Genomic DNA, 21,902 nt, shown 5'->3' with positions numbered 1-21,902 from the left:
GGTGTGCGTCGCCAGCCCAGCCCGGCCTGTTCCTGCTCCCCGCACCAAGCCTACGGTGTGCGTCGCCAGCCCGGCCCGGCCTGTTCCTGCCCCTCGCACCAAACCAGGGGTGCGAGTCGTCAGCCCGGCCCGGCCCATTCCTGCTCCACGCACCAAGCCTACGGTGCGCGTCGCCAGCCCGGCCCGGCCTGTTCCTGCCACTCGCACCAAGCCAGGGGTGCGAGTCGTCAGCCCGGCCCGGCCCATTCCTGCTCCACGCACCAAGCCTACGGTGCGCGTCGCCAGCCCGGCCCGGCCTGTTCCTGCCACTCGCACCAAACCTACGGTGCGCGTCGCCAGCCCGGCCCGGCCTGTTCCTGCCACTCGCACCAAAGCTACGGTGCGCGCCGCCAGCCCGTTCCTGCTCCACGCACCAAGCCAGGGGTGCGCATCGTCAGCCCGGTACGGCCCGTTCCGGCTCCACGCACCAAGCCAGGGGTGCGCATCGTCAGCCCGGTCCGGCCTGTTCCTGCCACTCGCACCAAGCCTACGGTGCGCGTCGCCAGCCCGGCCCGGCCTGTTCCTGCCACTCGCACCAAGCCAGGGGTGCGAGTCGTCAGCCCGGTCCAGCCCGTTCCTGCTCCACGCACCAAGTCAGGGGTGCGCATCGTCAGCCCGGTCCGGCCCGTTGCTGCTCCACGCACCAAGCCAGGGTTGCGCATCGTCAGCCCGGTCCGGCCCATTCCTGCTCCACGCACCAAGCCAGGGGTGCGCATCGTCAGCCCGGTCCGGCCCGTTGCTGCTCCACGCACCAAGCCAGGGTTGCGCATCGTCAGCCCGGTCCGGCCCGTTCCTGCTCCACGCACCAAGCCAGGGGTGCGCATCGTCAGCCCGGTCCGGCCCGTTGCTGCTCCACGCACCAAGCCAGGGGTGCACATCGTCAGTCCGGTCCGGCCCGTTCCTGCTCCACGCACCAAGCCAGGGGTGTGCGTCGTCAGTCCGGCACAACCCGTGCCTGGGTCACCGGTGCCTGGTCAGCTGCTCCACACCGGAGCTGAAGCAATCCGCTCCTACGATGTCCAGTCCAGCTCCAGCCAGCGGGGCCAGACCGGACCAGGGGCGCTACGGGGAGATTATTGGAGGGTGGTGGTCAATTCCGGAGCCGGAACCGCCTCCGAGGAGGAATGCCCACCCAGCCCTCCCCTGGTTTGTCTATGTGGAGGCGCGGTCGCAGTCCGCGCCTTTGGGGGGGGGGGGGGTACTGTCCCACCCTGGCTCTGGGGACTCTATATGTTGAGTCAAGGTGTGTAGATTCTATGTGTTTATGTTCTGTGTGGGAGTTCTAGTTGTTGTATATCTATGTTGGCCAGAGTGGCTCTCAATCAGAGGCAACGAGTGTCAGCTGTTGCTGGTTGTCTCTGATTGGGAGCCATATTTAAACAGTCTGTTTCCCTTAGTGTTTGTGGGATCTTGTTTCCGTTTGGTTTGTTTCCGTGTTGGTTGTGTTAACCGTAGGACTGCACGTTTCGTTTGTTGTTTTGTTGTTTATATTTTCACTAAAGATAATAAACATTAAGTATGTTTGCAACTAACGCTGCGCATTGGTCTACTCCGTCTAACGATCGTGACAGTGTTCTTGGAGACAAACAGCACAAATTTAGTTGTTAGACATTTTGCTAATCAACAGCATAGCTGGAATGCAGCTACTGTAATGTTATAATAATATGCCATTTAGCAGACGCTTTTATCCAAAGCGACTTACAGTCATGCGTGCATACATTTTTTGTGTATGGGTGGTCCCGGGGATCGAACCCACTACCTTGGCGTTACAAGCGCCGTGCTCTACCAGCTGAGCTACAGAGGACCACATGATGTGCATGATGGAAAATATGTCTCAATATTTAACATTTTGTTCTTTATTGCAATGATGTCTAGTGAAGAGTCCAAATGGAAGATTTCCTTTGGATCAATGTTATTGCGTTGAGAGTCATTCTTCACAAAGTCTCCTAAATGAATGTTACTGCTGCTGTTCCTGAATGCAAGGGTGTTAAAGCAAAGACCCCTTTGACAAGTGTCGTTACTGCTGCTCCAGTGTGTTATATCCCTGGTGACCAATGGAAACTCCAAGAGTTGATGTCCCAACCATCTATTCGGGGGATGATGTTGAATATGTGCAGTAATTACTATGGAAAATGGAAATGGTTTTTACAGAAAGACTAGGCCATCCAAAGTACTGAGGAACAGATGCAGACATTAAATACACCGCATTTCAGAGATTACTTTGCCAGTCATTCACAATGTCACTGATGTGGTGTTTCAGGAAACACTTGGCAGGGAGTTTGTAATAGTAATAGTACATTTGTAATAGTCTTAGAACTAATTAAGAGTAGTCTTGGAAGGCACTGTGATCACGCAGAACTCACTTTGGGAACACACTGTACTACAACTATAACATACTATCAGACCTGGGCAGAAAATAGTTGTATTTTGTAGTTTTATACAAACTTTTCAAATACTTGAGGTAGTTGAATATAGTTTATATAGAGTTTCAACTAAAAGGCAAATATTTTCTTTGACATTAAAATACAGGTTTCAGAAAAACATATAATATTTGAAAGTTTTTGAATACCTCTCAGAAAACTGTAAAAATATTTGATGAAGAACCAACAACTACAACAGTTAGTTGAATTAATCTAAATATACAGTTGAAGTCGGAAGTTTACATACACTTAGGGTGGAGTCATAAAAACATGTTTTTCAACCACTCCACAAATTTCTTGTTAACAAAGTATAGTTTTGGCAAGTCGGTTAGGACATCTACTTTGTGCATGACACAAGTAATTTTTTGAACAATTGTTTACAGACAGATTATTTCACTTATAATTCACTGTGTCACAATTCCAGTTGGTCAGAAGTTTACATTCACTAAGTTGACTGTGCCTTTAAACAGCTTGGAAAATTCCAGAAAATGATGTCATGGCGTTAGAAGCTTCTGATGTGGCGCAGTGGTCTCCTGAGTGGCGCAGTGGTCTAAGGCACTGCATCGCAGTGCTAACTGTGTCACTAGAGATCCTGGTTCGAATCCAGGCTCTGTCGCAGCCGGCCGCGACCGGGAGACTCATGGGCGGCGCACAATTGGCCCAGCGTCGTCCAGGGTAGGGGAGGGAATGGCCGGCAGGGATGTAGCTCAGTTGATAGAGCATGGCGTTTGCAACGCCAGGGTTGTGGGTTCGTTTCCCACGGGGGGCCAGTATAAAAAAATAATAATAATAATGTAGTCACTAACTAACTGTAAGTCGCTCTGGATAAGAGCGTCTGCTAAATGACTAAAATGTAATGTAATGTAATGTAAATGATAGGCTAATTGACATCATTTGAGTCAATTGGAGGTGTACCTGTGGATGTATTTCAAGGCCTACCTTCAAACTCAGTGCCTCTTTGAAAAGAAATCACCCAAGACATCAGAAAAAAAATTGTTGATCTCCACAAGTCTGGTTCATCCTTGGGAGCAATTTCCAAACGCCTGAAGGTACCACGTTCATCTGTACAAACAATAGTATGCAAGTATAAACACCATGGGATCACGCAGCCGTCATACCGCTCAGGAAGGAGACGCGTTCTGTCTCCTAGAGATGAACGTACATTGGTGCGAAAAGTGCAAATCAATCCCAGAACAACAGCAAAGGACCTTGTGAAGATGCTGGAGGAAACAGGTACAAAAGTATCTATATCAACAGTAAAACGAGTCCTATATCGACATAACCTGAAAGGCCGCTCAGCATGGAAGAAGCCACTGCTCCAAAACCGCCATAAAAAAGCCAGACTACGGTTTGTAACTGCACATGGGGACAAAGATCTTACTTTTTGGAGATATGTCCTCTGGTCTGATTTGGCCATAATGGCCATCGTTATGTTTGGAGGAAAAAGGGGATGACTTGCAAGCCGAAGAACACCATCCCAACCGTGAAGCACGGGGGTGGCTGCATCATGCTGTGGGGGTGCATTGCTGCAGGAGGGTCTGAGGAAGGAAGGAAAATTATGTGGATATATTGAAGCATCTCAAGACATCAGTCAGGAAGTTAAAGCTTGGTTGCAAATGAGTCTTCCCAATGGACAATGACCCCAAGCATTCTTCCAAAGTTGTGGCAAAATGGCTTAAGGACAACAAAGTCAAGCTATTGGAGTGGCCATCACAAAGCCCTGACCTCAATCCTATAGAACATTTGTGGGCAGAACTGAAAAAGCGTGTGCGAGCAAGGAGGCCTACAAACCTGACTCAGTTACACCAGCTCTGTCAGGAGGAATGGGCCAAAATTCACCCAACTTATTGTGGGAAGCTTGTGGAAGGCTACCCAAAATGTTTGACCCAAGATAAACAATTTAAAGGCAATGCTACCAAATACTAATTGAGTGTATGTAAACTTCTGACCCACTGGGAATGTGATGAAAGAAATAAAAAGCTTAAATAAATCATTCTCTCTACTATTATTCTGACATTTCACATTCTTAAAATAAAGTGGTGATCCTAACTGACCTAAGACAGGGAATTTTTACTAGGATTAAATGTCAGGAATTGTGAAAAACTGAGTTTAAATGTATTTGGCTAAGGTGTATGTAAACTTCCAACTTCAACTGTATGATCATAAGCACAGGGTTCGGAGGGCTCTTAGATATGAATCCTAATAGCCTAGAATTAAATACATGAAGGACATGGAATCACCTCAACATTAGAGTAGACCACTTTTGCAGCTTCAAAATGAATAATACAGTAAACCTTGACATTAAGTTCTTATACATGTGTAGTAACTTTGTGATTATTACAATAGCAACATTGTTGTTACATAGGACTTTAGAAATTGATTTTTTTATTTTTTTTATTTCACCTTTATTTAACCAGGTAAACCAGTTGAGAACAAGTTCTCATTTACAACTGTGACCTGGCCAAGATAAAGCAAAGCAGTGCGATAAAAACAACAACACAGAGTTACATATGGGGTAAAACAAAACAAAGTCAAAAATACAACAGAAATACATATATATATACAGTGTGTGCAAATGTAGCAAGTTATGGAGGTAAGGCAATAAATAGGCTATAGTGCAAAATAATTACAATTAGTATTAACACTGGAATGATAGATGTGCAAGAGATGATGTGCAAATAGAGATACTGGGGTACAAATGAGCAAAATAAATAACAATATAGGGATGAGGTAGTTGGGCGGGCTAATTTCAGATGGGCTGTGTACAGGTGCAGTGATCGGTAAGGTGCTCTGACAACTGATGCTTAAAGTTAGTGAGGGAGATAAGTGTCTCCAGCTTCAGAGATTTTTGCAATTTGTTCCAGTCATTGGCAGCAGAGAACTGGAAGGAATTGCGGCCAAAGGAGGTGTTGGCTTTGGGGATGACCAGTGAGATATACCTGCTGGAGCGCAGACTACGGGTGGGTGTTGCTATGGTGACCAATGAGCTAAGATAAGGCGGGGATTTGCCTAGCAGTGATTTATAGATGGCCTGGATTCAGTGGGTTTGGCGACTAATATGTAGTGAGGACCAGCCAACAAGAGCGTACAGGTCACAGTGGTGGGTATTATATGGGGCTTTGGAGACAAAACGGATGGCACTGTGATAGACTACATCCAATTTGCTGAGTAGAGTATTGGAGGCTATTTTGTAAATGACATCGCCGAAGTCAAGGATCGGTAGGATAGTCAGTTTTACGAGGGCATGTTTGGCAGCATGAGTGAAGGAGGCTTTGTTGCGAAATAGGAAACCGATTCTAGATTTAACTTTGGATTGGAGATTCTTAATGTGAGTCTGGAAGGAGAGTTTACAGTCTAACCAGACACCTAGATATTTGTAGTTGTCCACATACTCTAGGTCAGACCCGTCGAGAGTAGTGATTCTAGTCGGGTGGGCGGGTGCAAGCAGCGTTCGGTTGAAGAGCATGCATTTAGTTTTACTAGTGTTTAAGAGCAGTTGGAGGCTACTGAAGGAGTGTTGTATGGCATTGAAGCTCGTTTGGAGGTTTGTTAACACAGTGTCCAATGAAGGGCCAGATGTATACAAAATGGTGTCGTCTGCGTAGAGGTGGATCTGAGAGTCACCAGCAGCAAGAGCGACGTCATTGATATACACAGAGAAAAGAGTCGGCCCAAGAATTGAACCCTGTGGCACCCCCATAGAGACTGCCATAGGTCCAGACAACAGGCCCTCCGATTTGACACATTGAACTCTATCTGAGAAGTAGTTGGTGAACCAGGCGAGGCAGTCATTTGAGAAACCAAGGCTATTTATAATTGAATAATAATGGTTATTACATAAGTGGAATAAGGAACAGTCACTATACCTCTTGTTTACAGTAGTTATTAAAACTCAGCTAATTGCTATGCAATTCAAATTGAATTACCAAAGTATTATGTAACAACATGCTAATAAAATGTTGCTCCAACAGTAATTACAGTGTTATTACACAAGCACAATAATAGTTTGTTAAGTGTTACTGACAGTAATAAACTATGACTAATAAGTGTCGAAAGGAAACTAAATATCCCAAAACTGCCTTCTTGAATAAACTACAGCCAAGGTAGGTGGAAAATCATGTTAGTTGGTATTCTGAGTAAACTATCCCTTTAAAGATGGTATAGTGTGTGTTTGAAATAAGAACACTTACCTGCAGATGGTTCGCATATGGTTCAAAGTTGTTTTACCAAGCAACCAACTTGCTGTTTGCAATGTTTGCAAATGGCTTTGAATTTCTCTGCAGTATTTTCAGGTATCATAAAGTTAATTGCAGCTTTCGACCTTTTCAGTGGCATGTTGAAAGAGTCATACAGTAGTTGAGCGTCTCAACTTATTTATACTTATCTGTACAAAATAAAATAGGCTTTTGTTTGACTTGATTATGTACACCTGAGGCAATGGACATTCAGGAGAATGGACATTTACAGAATGTACAGATAGAAATGCATTGTGTAGATCAAATATGCCTGTCAGATTGAATTAGTATAGAAGATTGTGTTCTCTAGTCATTCTATTTCTATCTTCAACATGCAGTTCCAGATACAGCCCTGCCATTAGTTGAAGGCAGCCAATCCAATAGTTTCTGAAAAGTAGTCAATTCCTGAGATCTTTAGTCCCAAAAATGGTTTTAGTTGCTGCTTTCTCAGATCTGTATTCTAATCGTTTTAAAAACGAGTTACTTCCTGAGATCTGTATTAAAATAGTTGTAGTCACCTCCAAAGTAACTATTTGTTCCCCCCAAATAAAAAGTGACTTTCTACAAAGCATAGTTAAAACTATAGTTATCCCAGGTCTGCATACTATTAGTGATAATACTACTGTAATACCAACATGCCTTTAAGTGATGGTGGCAGGCTGATCCTCATCTTAGACAAAGTTTCAAAAAGTTAGACAAAGTTTCTTGATTTAGAAAATTACCACTAGCATTACATTTCTGTATATCGGAAATGTCTAAAGGTGTTTTTAATTCCCCTCTGAGCCCAGATGAGGAAATCCGTTGTACACACATGGACATCTGGTCAATGAGCAGGGTAATGTTAACAGACTGAGTTCGGTGGAGTATCCCAACATGTGTTTACTGCTGATCTAAATGATGACCACAATGAGGTCCTTCTGAGAACCTGGCAGTGTCTGCTGCCAGCCAGGAGGAGTGACTGTCAATGACAGTGGAAGGAATCACTCCAATGAATGTTCAAAGACTCGCCTCAAGGACGCATGTTTGAATTTGACGTCATCGCAAATGTTTCAATTTCCTGTTTCCTGTAAACTGCCAATCCTCTTATAATTGTATAAATATTTAGCCATAAACATTTTCCAACATGAGGTTCTCTATTTAATATACTGTACACTGAACAAAAATACAAAAACGCAACATGTGACTATTTCAAAGGTTTTACTGAGTTACAGTTCATATAAGGAAATCAGTCAATTTAAATAAATTCATTAGGCCCTAATCTATGGATTTCATTTGATTGGCAATACAGATATGCATCTGTTAGTCACAGATACCTTAAGGAAAAGGTAGGGGTGTGGATCAGAAAACCAGTCTGGTGTGGCCACCATTTGTCTCATGCAGCACGACACATCTCCTTCGCATAGAGTTGATCAGGCTGTTGATTGTGGCCTGTGGAATGTTGTTCCACTCCTCTTCAATGGCTGTGAGAAGTTGTTGGATATTGGCGGGAACAGGAACACGCTGTCGTACACGTCAATCCAGAGCATCCCAAACTTGCTCAATGGGTGACATGTCTGGTGAGTATGCAGGCCAATAGAGAACGGGGACATTTTCAGCATCCATGAATTGTGACATGCGATATCATGCTGAAACATGGCACGACAATGGGCCTCAGGATCTCGTCACTGTATCTCTATGCATTGAAATTGCCATCGATAAAATGCAGTTTGTTAGTTGTCCGTAGCACATGCCTACCCATACCATAACCCCACCGCCACCGTGGGGCACAACATTAACATCAGCAAACCGCTCACCCACATGACGATTGTGGATTGATCCGTGAAGAGCACACTTCTCCAGTGTGCCAGTGGCCATCGAAGGTGAGCATTTGCCCACTGAAGTCGGTTACGACGCCGAACTGCAGTCAGGTCAAGACCCTGGTGAGGACGAAGAGTAGTCAGATGAGCTTCCCTGAGACGGTCTGTCAGTTTGTGCAAACCCACAGTTTCATCAGCTTTCCGGGTGGCTGGTATTGGACGATCCCGGGTATGTGGTTGTGAGGCCGGTTGGACGTACTGCCAAATTCTCTAAAATGACGTTGGAGGCGGCTTATGGTAGAGAAATGAACAATCAATTCTCTAGCAGCAGCTCTGGTGGACATTCCTGCAGTCAGCATGCCAAATGCATGCTCCCTCGAAACTTGAGAAATCTTTGGCATTGTGCTGTATGACAAAACTGAACATTTTAGAGTGGCCTTTTATTGTCCTCAGCACAAGGTGCACCTGTGTAATGATCATGCTATTTAATCAGCTTCTTGATATGCCACACCTGTCTGGTGGATTGATTATTTTGGCAAAGGAGAAATGCTCACTAACAGGGATGTAAACAAATTTGTGCACAAAATTTGAGAGTATGGAACATTTCTGGGATCTTTTATTTCAGCTCATGAAACATGGGACCAACACTTTACATGTTGTGTTTATATTTTTGTTCAGTGTAAATTTTTATTGATGACACAATGGTTAATTAGGCCTTTGAACTGTGGTAACTATTTTGGAAGTGGGTGGTGAGTTGACTGGCTCACCTCTTCGGTGGGAGTGTGTTACGGTAGGTTAGTGCTGACATGAGCATGTCTTTCCTGTTAGTTCCATGTGTCAGGCTTCTGTTAATGCCAGCCCCTGGTTTGACCCTCACCCAGTCTGCGATGTCCAGACCAGGTTTGACTTTATTTACATTAGTGGTCACCAGCCTCTCTTGGAGAGATACTCTAAATGCAAGCTTTTAGTCCAGCGCAAACACAATGGCTACTCATCAAGATCTTGATTAGTTCAGTTATATGTGTTAGTGGTGGAATTAAAGCCTGCACATCGGATAGCTGTATAGGACCATGGTTAATGACCTTTGATTTATATGGTGAGATTTGGTGGACAGATGTGAGGGTGGAACTGTGTCTGAGTTGCAATCAGGAAAAGTGTTTGTCTCATTACTGAAATTGAAGCGATTGCATCTCTCAAGCCCTTAGCACTCAATAGCAAAATGCTACTAATGACATCTGGAAAGGACCACGAAAAGCAATTACCTCCAGACAAATAACATCAAAATATGAACAACACAATCCTTATTGGTGATAATGACAGGAATCCTGCATTTGGTAATCTCACTGATTGCTGCAGATGTTTGCAATAGAGCCAGTTCATGGAGCCAACCGTTAACAATTGTGGTTCAACAGGATTTTCAGAAGGTGTATAGGACACAGCTAAAATTGATTTAATATTTCGTCCAACGCTGCATGGATGATGAACTGCATCTTTGTAGAATTTAGCAAACAGTAGGCATTTTTATGGTATTTACTCATTTTATCTACCACCAATGTGTAGCATCAACTTGGGTGATACTAGGCAGACATTTTGTGTCATAACACTACATTAATTGATTGGATTTATATAGCACTTTTCTACCAACTGAGGTACTCAAAGGGCATTACATAGTAATGGGGAAACTCATCTCATCCACCACAAATGTGATGCACAGCAACCATTTTTTGCCAGAACGCTCACCACATATCAGCTGGAGAGGTGAGGAGTGATATATGCCAATTAGGAATGAGGGGGATGATTAGGTGGTCATGATGGTATGGGGCCAGGTTGGGATTTTAATGACCACAGAGAGTCAGGACACCTATTTAATGTCCCATCTGAAAGACAGCACCCAACGCAAGGCAATGTGCCCTTCACTGCCCTGGGATCTCCTTAGACCAGAGGGACGCGTGGCCCCTATTGGCCCTCCAACACCACTTCCAGCAGCATCTGGTCTCCCGTCCAGGGACCTACAGGACCAACCCTGCTTAGCTTCAGAGGCAAGCCAGCAGTGGTATGCAGTGTGGTATGCTGCTGGGGATCTCTCTCAGTAGAGAGGTAAGGAGGGAATTGTTGCCACCCAGAAGCAGATGACTTACATGGACCTGGGTGTCTTCTCATCACTTATTGACAGAGGAGGCTGGTGGGTGGAGATATAGGAAGACGGGCTCATCATAATGGTTGGAATGGAATGGATGGAAAGGTATCAAACACATGGATGTCATGTATTTGATACCGCTCCATTCCAGCCATTACAATGAGCCCATCCTCCTATATCTCTGTCCACCAGCCACCACTGCCTGTAGAGAATAACTGGAGTGATGAGTGACTATCAACTGATTCTGTGGCTTATACTGAGGGCAATCATCTAGCCTTGTGGCTGATGGAGATTGGAGATCCAACACAGTCTCAGCCAAACAGTGTGTTTCATAAAGCCCAGTTGCACGTCCTTCAACAACACCTGTGTAATCCTCCCAATGGGCCTGGATTCTCTGGATCAGTTCTTTATCATCTTGTAATGAGAATTCACCAGGCTCAGGGAAGTACTTCCCTGCCTTCCAGTCTAATACCAGAGCACACACGTAAAACATCAGAAAACAACACACCAAATGGCTGCTTTGCAGTTGTGCTCTCCAAAACCAATCTGATTTTGTTTTGGGACGTTGCCAGGATTGCCCTCTTTTCCCTGGAAGTGAACCTCTCAGTGGAATAGGGTAGCATATTGGCTAAGGATAAGTACATCATCATTTTCTTTTAAATATATACATGCATCATCATACCAAGCTCAGAGGAGCTCCCACCTCAGAGAAGACGTCAAATGGAGGCGTCAAAACAAAATGGCTGCTATGCAGATTTGTGCCCATTCCAAATTCCTTCAGTTTTTGTTTTGGTTGGTTGTCAGACAGTGTGCCAGTCTGGGGTACCAGAAGCCGTGGATAAAAAAAAGGGCAGTAAACATGTTGGTATGCTCTGGGTGTGAGCTGGGAGGGAGTTAGGTTGGATGCTTCAGACCCATATTTGTTAATGTTTATTCAGGTTCTGTCAGCACTGCTCTGCTCAGCGTCTGCAAATGAAGCACCTCCGGCTGAGTCAGTGTGTTGGGCTGTTGTAGTCGGAACGTCATAATGCAAGGATGCCTTGTCTCTCTTGCTTTCTTTTTGTCTCTTTCACTCTCTCCAACTTTCACTCTCTATTTCATTTTTGTTCTCTCTCCATTCCGTTCACTCTCTATTTCTTTCTCTGACTCCCACTACAGTATATTCATACACATATTGATTGAATGATAAGAAACAATTATTACCACCTAAATAGACATACCCAGATGTAATTATTTTTCATGAGATGGCCATAAACAACTGGTAAGGTTGCATAGTTTTAGAAAGGTCTGGACTTCACCTTTCTGGTAAAAATAGGACACAAGCTCAAGTACATAGTACAAATATTATGAAAATATGAAAAATCATATAGATTTATTTTCCTATTCAACAAAACTGGGGCAATAGGGCTTGAAATGACTGAAATGCTTTCTAAATATAGTAATAATTAAATTATAAACAACTTATTATAACATTTAACTTTTCTCATAACTAAAATAAATATGATCATACTTAGTGACAGTACAATATTGGCAATATTTCATATAACTGACGACAGAGAATTTTCTCCTAAACTGAGCGGCGCTGAGACACCATTCAAATGTGTTTAGACTCGTTACAACTTCAGCTTTAAGCACAAAGTGATTTTGTCTGTCTGTGACCAAGAGAAAGTGGTCTTGTTTTCCTGAAAATGTGACACGTCTCTCCCTATGCAAATGTGGGGTCTGAAACCTGACACTTCAAGTCAGCTCCGCTGAAAGAGTGGAAGCGGAGAGCAGACAGATGGGGCTTTATGGCAATATAAGGCAAGGGACCCTATGGCGTTCACAGAGTGCTTTGTACACCAAAATGTCAGTCGGAACCGGTCCAGAACCGCTCAAAGGCCCCCATATAGGGGACTTAACATCAAACGAGGGACATATTACCCCTTCCAGGAAGCCCTTTAATTTTGCGTGTTCACATGTTGAAGCTCCCCTCGCTCATCCTTTTCCCTCTATTTCGTACTACAGTTTTATGACCCACTTTAAATTAAGATAATGAGATGTACATGTTGTGTTCTCTGTATGATGTCATAACATGTTCTGGGAATTTGTTTCATATTTTTTTGTCTTTACTCATTGGTATGAAGATGACACACTGAGGATTTTGGACCTCATCCGATAAGAATTTCAACTTACATTCAATTTGTCTTAGTTATGACTTTCTGAAACTCAAGGTTTTACACTGAACAAAAATATAAACGCAACATGTCAAGTGTTGGTCATGAGCTGAAATAAAAGATCCCAGAAATGTTCCATATGCACAAAAAGCGTATTTCTCTCAAATTGTCGGCACAAATGTATTTACATTTCTGTTAGTGAGCATTTCTCCTTTGCCAAGATAATCCATCCACCTGACAGGTGTGGCATATCAATAAGCTGATTAAATAGCACCTTGTGCTGGGGACAACAAAAGGCCATTCTAAAATGTGCAGTTTTGTCACACAACACAATGCCACAGATGTCTCAAGTTTTGAGGGAGCGTGCAATTGGCATGCTGAATGCAGGAATGTCCACCAGAGCTGTTGCCAGATAATTGAATGTTAATTTCTCTACCATAAGCCACCTCAAGCCACGTCATGTTAGAGAATTTGGCAGTACGTCCAACCGGCCTCAGAACCGCAGACCACTTGTATGCCGTTGAATTGGCGAGCGATTTTCTGATGTCAACGTTGTGAACAGAGTGCCCCATGGTGGCGGTGGGGTTATGGTATGGGCAGGCATAAGCTACGGACAATGAACACAATTGCATTTTATCGATGGCAATTTGAATGCACAGAGATACCGTGACGAGATCCTGAGGCCCATTGTCGTGCCATTAATCCGCCGCCATCACATCATGTTTCAGCATGATAATGCACAGCCCCATGTTGCAAGGATCTGTAAACAATTCCTGTAAGCTGAAAATCTCCCAGTTCTTCCATGGCCTGCATTCTCACCAGACATGTCACCCATTGAGCATGTTTGGGATGCTCTGGATTGATGTGTACGACAGCGTGTTCCAGTTCCCGCCAATATCCAGAAACTTTGCACAGCCATTGAAGAGGAGTGGTACCACATTCCAAAGGCCACAATCAATAGCCTGATCAACTCAATGCGAAGGAGATGAGTCGCACTGCATGAGGCAAATGGTGGTCACACCAGACATTAACTGGTTTCCTGATCCAAGCCCCTACTTTCTTTTTAAGGTATCTGTGACCAACAGATGCATAACTCTATTTCCAGTCATGTGAAATCCATAGATTAGGGCCTAATGCATTTATTTCAATTGACTGATTTCCTTATATGAACTGTAACTCAGTAAAGTCGTTGAAATTGTTGCATGTTGCGTTTCTATTTTTGTTCGTTATAGATAATCAATCATGTCTCACATACAAAACAAATACCACGTTTGAGATTTGTTCCTTATGTTGTTGTGTGGCTCGCTGGTTGTCAAGGTGATTTCTCTCCATCTTACTCCCTGTATCACATTGTTTATGAATAACTGGTTATGTGTTGGTTATTTACTGTCAGTCCCCCTTCTGGACAATAAGTAATTGGCCAAGAGTCTGGCAAAACTCTGTGTTTGCATACTTCTCAATCGCCTGGCTCTCTTGCAGAGGAAGAATCAATAGGCTCACGATCGCCGACCTGACAGTTTGGTCAACACTATGTTTGGTCATGTCAACCTAAACTTTGACATTGTGTGCCTTTTTTGGTCACAAGGCAAAATAACATGTAATGGCGTGAAATGCTCAAGCACTATTCTTAGTTACTCCAGAAATGGAGCAGAAGTTTAAGTGCTCAACAGATAAACATCTAGCTACCTCATGGCCACTCCGCTCATACAGGAGTGATAAAGGCCTAGCACACAAATTTGGTGGGTGACAATTTTTTTACCCCCAATATATATTTTTAAGTATTAAGTATTTTTTTATTGTAATCAGCACCCCTACTTTCCGCGGCTATGAGCTACCTCCTAAAGTAGTCTAATCGGCACACTACTGGGTAACACTTTATTTGGATATTCCATCTGTAGATACTCTACAGACTATCAGTAACATTTCAACTAACTATCTACTAACCCTAACCCTAACTTTAATCCTTATCCTAACCCTAAACTTAACCCTTAAGCTAACCCTAACCTTAACCTTAACCCTTACCCTAACCCTCACTCTAAACCTAACCCTAACCATAACCTTAGCAAGCAGTTGCTTAACAACAGATAGTTTGTTGATATATGACCATCTGTAGAGCATCTACAGATGGAAAATCTGGACTATCCAAATAAAGTGTGACTCACTACTGTGCTAGCTTTCTTTCTCTTTTTGGTCTCTTCCATCAGATTGTCCGATTCTTTAGTCCTAGTCCTATCATACTACAGAAAGAGACCAATGTAAAGGATTGTATTTATCTACGGCGAAGATGTAAGAAATAGATTCAATTAAGATATTAGTATACAGATATCACTGGCATATTAAATGGCATATTATTATTATTATTATCACTGCCACTGTTTCAAACCTCTCTCAACCATTGTCTCATAGGTTGTATGGTTTGTTTAATGAATGTTTTATGATGTAGTGTTTTACCACAAGTCATACCGGTTACCACAAGTCATCTCCTTATTCGACCAATGACAGGAGAGGAAATACCCCTTATGACCCATGGTGCATGATAATGACAGCTTGGTACTGAGGTTGTGTCAGAGGCCTTTTGTTTTCACTGCTGATAATTGTAGTGTTTTGTTGATGAAAGACTAGAGCTGGAACTCCGTTGTCCAGATGTATTTCTGTTTTCACACTCTTTACATCAAACATCTGGATTTCTCTGGCTGCCTGCTGTCGGGTTAGCCCTTTGACCATGTCCTTTGAGGTCAATGAGAAATGCATAAGTGTTTATGCGAAACATGAAGTCGCCAGAGCAATTTATCTGCCTGCTACTGTAGATACGGGACAAACATTTGTATTTGTTTTTCTGCGTTGAAAACAATATTGTTGAAAATGTGTTGAAAAATCTTGAATAAAGTTACTCTGTTATTACTTTGGTAATCTGACTGTAAATAATAACCTGTGCATTAACCGAGAATTGTCCATGACAAATTTCCAAATGAGTATCTAGTGTTGTTGTTACTGCGTAATTCCATGTAACAACACTCAGCATTTGATATCCCTTGAAAATACTTATATCTGTGGAACTTAATGTAAACCATAACCAAATACCTGAAGGTGTACATCCCTCTCCTAACTCCCCTGTCTTCTCTAATACTATGATCTACCCGCTAATCCAGCTCAAGCCTCCTTTTGACTGTGAAAGGTAGTTGTTAGGCCCCGCATCTTGAATGGACATCCATGTTTGACTTCAGCAGGATGTACTGTATCTGTAAGGTTTACTTAAGACTCAGACACAAGAACACCTGTGTTGTTTTAAAGAGACTATTGATTTTTTTATTACAGTCTTGCCATCTGTTTGGCAGATTTAGCTTGTGAATGTGTCTGTTCACTAGCCTGTTTCAACCTTTTGTCCTACAATAGTAGTAGTAGTATGTATCACCCCTTTACTTTACGTACATCATGTGTTTCTAAATCCATTATTGAGGGACCCCCACAGCGTGCACATTTTTGTTTTAGCCCAGCACTTACACATCCGATTCAAAAAAATCAAGTGCTTGGTGTTTAGTTGATAAGTTTAATCAGATGTTTCCATGGATAACTATCAACATTCAGTCAGCCTATGGTATTGGGTATGAGAGTTCATCTCTCTGGCACCAAGACATACTATGAGGGTCCAGACTGTTGTGAAGTCAACCTTGCCCGTTTTGTGTACATTACCTATAGTGATGACTTGCAAGTTGGAGGTGGCTTACATACAAACGAGACGCTACCTTTCAAAGAGGTCACGGCATACGTGTCAAACACATGTGAAGCCTTCACCTCCGTTCAGTAAAAAGAGACAACACGGTAACCCTCTCACCTCACCCCCAAATAAACTTCCCATGTCCACAGGGACTGTCCCCCTCTCTAGGGCGCTCCAACAGACTGTCTCCTCATTGTGCTCAGGCAGCCAAGGGAGATATCATTTGTGACTTTACTAGTGTTTGTTTATGATATGTAAATATTTATAATGGCCCAATGTCAAATGATCACCTCTTCTGGAACGCTAGCTACAGTAAGTCCAGCCAAATCCTGAACAGACTCAAAAGAAAAGAACATCCAGAGCCCCATGTCCCTGTGTTTTTCTACAGTTGGTATTGAGCAAAACTAAGATTAAATGTGTCCATGCCTCTGTGGTCTTGGGTTAAGCTTCCGTTTCCATTGTTGTGATTGTGTTTAGATACACGCATCCAATAACTCCACTTCCAGAGAAGAGGTTCGTTGGAGAGAGAAGCAATGTGTCTGATTTAACTCTGTTTGTGCTTACATAGTGACAGTGTGTTTATGGAAGATCCATTAAATGACTGAGGATGAAGTCATCCCCAAAGAGTTGAAATACTTTTATTTTGAGAGAGAAGGCTGAGTTAATGGTAGCACTTAAAAACGCTAATATTATAGTGTGTGTTTACAGTACATTCATGCCTAATGTATATGTTTTAGGGTTAAGATAAAAACAGTGAGCACCAGTATGTGTGTAAATGTTTACATTTGTCAACAGACTGCACTAACTAGGGTAACTGTTTGTGATGAGCAGGAAGTGACATGTTGGAAGTCTTGATTGCTACAACATGACTCCCATGACCTATTCCTTATGTGGATGGTAGGAGTTGGATAGGTATTAAAGATGATTGATGACCCCTCTCTATTGTGGTGCCCTCTACAGTGTGAAGGAAGTTGTGCAAAACATAGTGGTGCATTTGGGATCATTTGAATGGTACATCAATCATAAGCCCCTCAACGCATGTCTAGTTGATAAGGTTTTCTTTGTAACACCTCAATTTGAAATGAAACTCTATAGGTATGAGTTCACTGAGAACTTACTTATTTCAGTGAGTGTATAGATCTCTCTTTCCATACCTCTCACCAAGACATGGTTATGAAAAATGTGTTAATGCCACCCAGGTGTAAATGACTCAGTTTTATTTGATGAGGAACCAGACAGGGGTCTGTAGCTAGACTGGATGGAAGCTTCGGTCTGTGTCTATGGAAATAACGTCAACCTGTCTTCATATGGTCCTTTGTAGCTCAGTTGGTAGAGCATGGCACTTGCAATGCCAGCGTATTGCGTTCAATTCCTGGGACCACCCGTATGTAAAATGTATGCACGCATGACTAAGTTGCTTTGGATAAAAATGTCTGCTAAATGGCATATACTGTATATTATATATATATGAACATAATATCTAAATAGATATTCCAAGTTTATGACAACGGATATTAGAGACCTATGAATACATGCTTTTGTTTCTATCTCTGCCTCAGTCAGTTATCATTAGCAGGTTGAGGGGCCACGTATTTTTTTGTCATATGTCATAATCAATTAAAACAGTATTTACGTCCTACAAGGTGTTCTTGATTAAATCATTGAACCGCAATCTTTTTGGATAAAACGATCATCAGATGAACCTGAGGGAAACTGAGGGAAAAATAAATCAGTTAGAAAATATATATTCGACAAGAAACAGAAAGGATATCGCCAGGGATGTGTTCCGCTCTGTTATATTAATGACGGACAGGAAGTGTACAATATAAAACGAAGTGTGGAATTTGGCTCCTCTTGGAAATCAATGGGGCATTCGCTGAGTTTCCCTTGGCTTGGCTTCCACGCAGAGCACAGTTAGTCTGTTTAGGCGATATGCGCTCAGTTGAGCTGTAATTGAGACAAGAATAGGGGGTAGCATTTGTTTGGAGCCCTCTGTCAACAATCATGTCAATTTGAGACAGCTGTTTTTAACTATATAAAAAAAGTTAATCATTCAGCATTACTATACAAGTGCAGAAAATAGCCATAATTATAATGACACCATAGACCTACAGTGCCTTGCAAAAGTATTCATCCCCCTTGGTGTTTTTCCTATTTTGTTGCATTACAACCTGCAATTTAAATGGATTTTTATTGTAATGGACATACACAAAATAGTCCGAATTGGTGAAGTGAAATGAAAAAAAATTACAACAAGATAGGGGTTTGAAAAGGGGGTTGAATACTTTCGCAAGCCACTGTATAAGAGTGGATTATGATGAGAGGTGTCCACTCAATACAAGAGTAAAAATATTTCATCCTCCTTTTTCCTATGCCTCCCTCCTGAGGGTTTCATAAACATATGGTATAAATGAACTAAGGGGACCCCCTAAAGCTAAGTCTACAGTTAAAATACTATACTGTTCTTATGGCATGTGATCTCACCAGCATTTACATGTCTACTAACTGTGTCCATCGGATGTGGACTTTTACAGTATATGGGGTTTGCGGGTTTGTATTTTACAGCTCAAATCACTGACACCAAACACCACTCATGTTCCCATAAACTCTGCTTTTGCCCCATTCCCTGATGCTTCGACACAACGACAAAAAATGTGTCTGTTTCCTGCCTTTTTCAGCCTCACAGCATCTGTTAAACAAATGAAAGTGTAACTCTGTCAGAGATAAAACGCATCGGTCAGGACCAGAGATGACGAGGGGAGAAAATCCCCCATAATTTTGTCCTCTGATAGAATTGGGTTGTTTTATAAGGGGCAGCTACTCACCATATGCTTTTGTCATTATGGAATGAGTCATATACACTTGTCTTGAATGAAAATGCGACTCAATAGTCCCAAATACTGACCTGAAATGTGGTGGGGAATATAGCCAGAATCAGGTATCAGCCATTCTGCAGCATTTCTGCATTATTTCAAGTTTGAAGTTCATTAACTCTTATTTAGCAAGCTACACACAACCTTGACAAAAGTTCCTTCAGCTGACTGCAGCCACCCAGTACTTTACTGTGTAACAGAGATTGTGGAGGGAGAAGATGAGCTGTGGGTGTAGTTTCAGTGGGAGAATCAGCCTTGTCTGCCGCCTTGTGTGTGTGTGTGAATACACGTGCATGCATGTGTGTGTCTCTCCCTCTCTCGGTCTCTCTGTCCGTCTGTCTGTCTAAGGATTTGCCTGTGTAAGGAGAGTGATGGATGGCAGGGAGGCTGGCTGTCTCACCCCAAGTCTATTTTGTCTGGGGAACCTGGGTTAAGATGGCCAACAGATGACTGTAGGGACTTAGTTATCACAGGGACATAGTTGAGACCTGTGGTCAAAAGCGAATTGGCACCAGTTGCCATGGCGCCATTGAAAGCCCTGCTTTGTCAGAGGTCAAGGGGCAGTTGGTGTGTCATGTGTAGGGACTCTCTACGGGAGTCTCAACCTACTGAATGGAAGTCCATCATGCATTCATAGATGTGTTGCTTTGTGTCTTTGATATTAATCAGACACGTGAGAGCTGATTCTTTTAGCCCCTTATGTGTTTGCTACCAGGTTGAATTTTGACTAACTTGGCTCATACAGGAGTACCACTCTACCGCTTTACTGTGACTGTTCTCCCTATTTTTTGCCATCCTCTGTCTTGCTCCCTCTAATTTTCTCTCTCAGATACAGACTCTCTCCCTCTCTTTCACTCTTTGTAATGAGTTTCCAGTAAGAACAACGACATCCCACTTAATGCAGCAGCCCAGCTAACTCCAACAGTAAGAAAGAGGGAGGGAGGGAGGGAGGGAGGGAGGGAGGGAGGGAGGGAGGGAGGGAGGGAAAGTGGTGGCTATTTAAGGGCTGTAGTTGAGGAATGGGGGTCTGACCAGAAGGCTTCTCTCTCAGTTTAAAAGGCATTTTATCCTCCTCTCTCTTTCTTTCCCACTCTCTTTCTAGCTCGGATCCTCTGTAGACTCTAGGTGAGGAGAGCAGGCACCTGAGCTATCAGTGGCAGAGGGGCTTTTCGGAACAGAAGTGTCATCAGGTTGGAACACAAGGAGAGAAGTTGCGGAACAGGCTTCAAGGTGGACATCCTTTCATCCCCCTTTATTGAATCTGCTGGGTTCCAACGAGGCAATTCGTGTGAGCTGGTGGAGTAGCTCTAAACGGTCTGGTCTGCTAAAGGTAAGAATGAGAGATTCATTTATTTACCTGGATGAAACTGATCTTGGATCTTTGAATTAGTTGTTGCATGCTATTTAGACAATCACTATAATGATTACTGTGTCCATATTTTGAAATTGGAAATGTTGAGATTTTGTCAGTCTTCTTGACAGTCAATTGTGATTATTGATGACGTGATCATACCTTGTGACACTTACATTTAATGGGGTTCATTGTTCCTGATAAAAATTTTTTTAAAACTTCTTTAGTTATTAAGGTCAAACCGTTCATATCATACTCAATTAAATTGTCTAATTCATTTTGACATCCAGGTAATTGAATAAAGTGTGCATGAACTATGAATAAACAGATGTGGAATAATGAGTTTATCATACCAAATGAATTAATGCATTCTATGAAGCCAATATACTTTCGAAATAAATGGGCAAGAAGCAGGAGAATGCAATGATAATACTTATCCAACAACTGCAGCTTCATCGCTCTCCCTCTGCCAGGCTTCATTCTTTATTTAGCGACAGATGGCTCTCATTGCTCAGCTTTGCTGAGTCGCTAAAGGGAACCAATTATGGTTTATAGGGAACGATATTAACATACTTCATGCATGCTGCAACTTCTGAGTTTACCAGTTTGACCCAAGGCTGGGTCTGTGTGATAGAGATGGAGGATTGGGAGACAGACAGAGCGAGGAGAGCATTAGGTGGGTTGAATGACTCATGAGTGATAGAACATGTGGAGGAGTCATCCACCTCTTTGGTCACCTGGGGCTAAAGGGCTTAGAGCCTAAGTATGATGTCTGAACGGCATGAAGCCAAAAAGATTTTTCCAATTTTGCCAGACTGTAGATTAGTGAACTGACTGGACAGTGTGCTTTTCAAAAGAGGAAGGTGTGTGTGTGTCTGTGTATATGTGTATTCTTATGTCTGTGAAAGGTGCAGCGATGTGTGTGTGTGTATGTCTGTGTGTGAGACATGCAGAGATGTGTGTGTGTGGGTAATTGAGGAAGTGTCCCCCCCCCAGGTTTCTGGAGGTTTTTCTCGGTCTGGTGAATAAACGCAATTATGGTCTCGTTTTATATGAGTTTTCTATGAAGGATATTACACAGCAGGAACAGCAGCTGTTGATGCAGCCTTTTCCAGTGTGAGTAATGAGATAAAACAGGCACAGTGCTTGTCCATTTATTTCTGAATCCATTTGCTCTGCT

General features: G+C 42.8%; 1 protein-coding gene across 1 annotated transcript in view; it reads left to right on the top strand.

Moving 5' to 3' along the window:
- Positions 1–20,480: 20,480 nt before the first annotated feature.
- Positions 20,481–21,902, top strand: part of LOC311128241 (tenascin-like) — a 44,637-nt gene continuing 43,215 nt past the window's right edge. The window contains exon 1 of the mRNA XM_084160279.1: positions 20,481–20,701. The gene's annotated coding sequence lies outside the window, so the exon portion shown is untranslated. The remainder of the gene's footprint in view (positions 20,702–21,902) is intronic.

The sequence above is a fragment of the Coregonus lavaretus genome (assembly GCF_964263955.1).
Source record: "Coregonus lavaretus genome assembly, chromosome: 4".
Taxonomy (NCBI): Eukaryota; Metazoa; Chordata; class Actinopteri; order Salmoniformes; family Salmonidae; genus Coregonus; species Coregonus lavaretus.
Note: the sequence above shows the minus strand (reverse complement) of the source record. Positions and strands in the feature narration are given on the sequence as shown.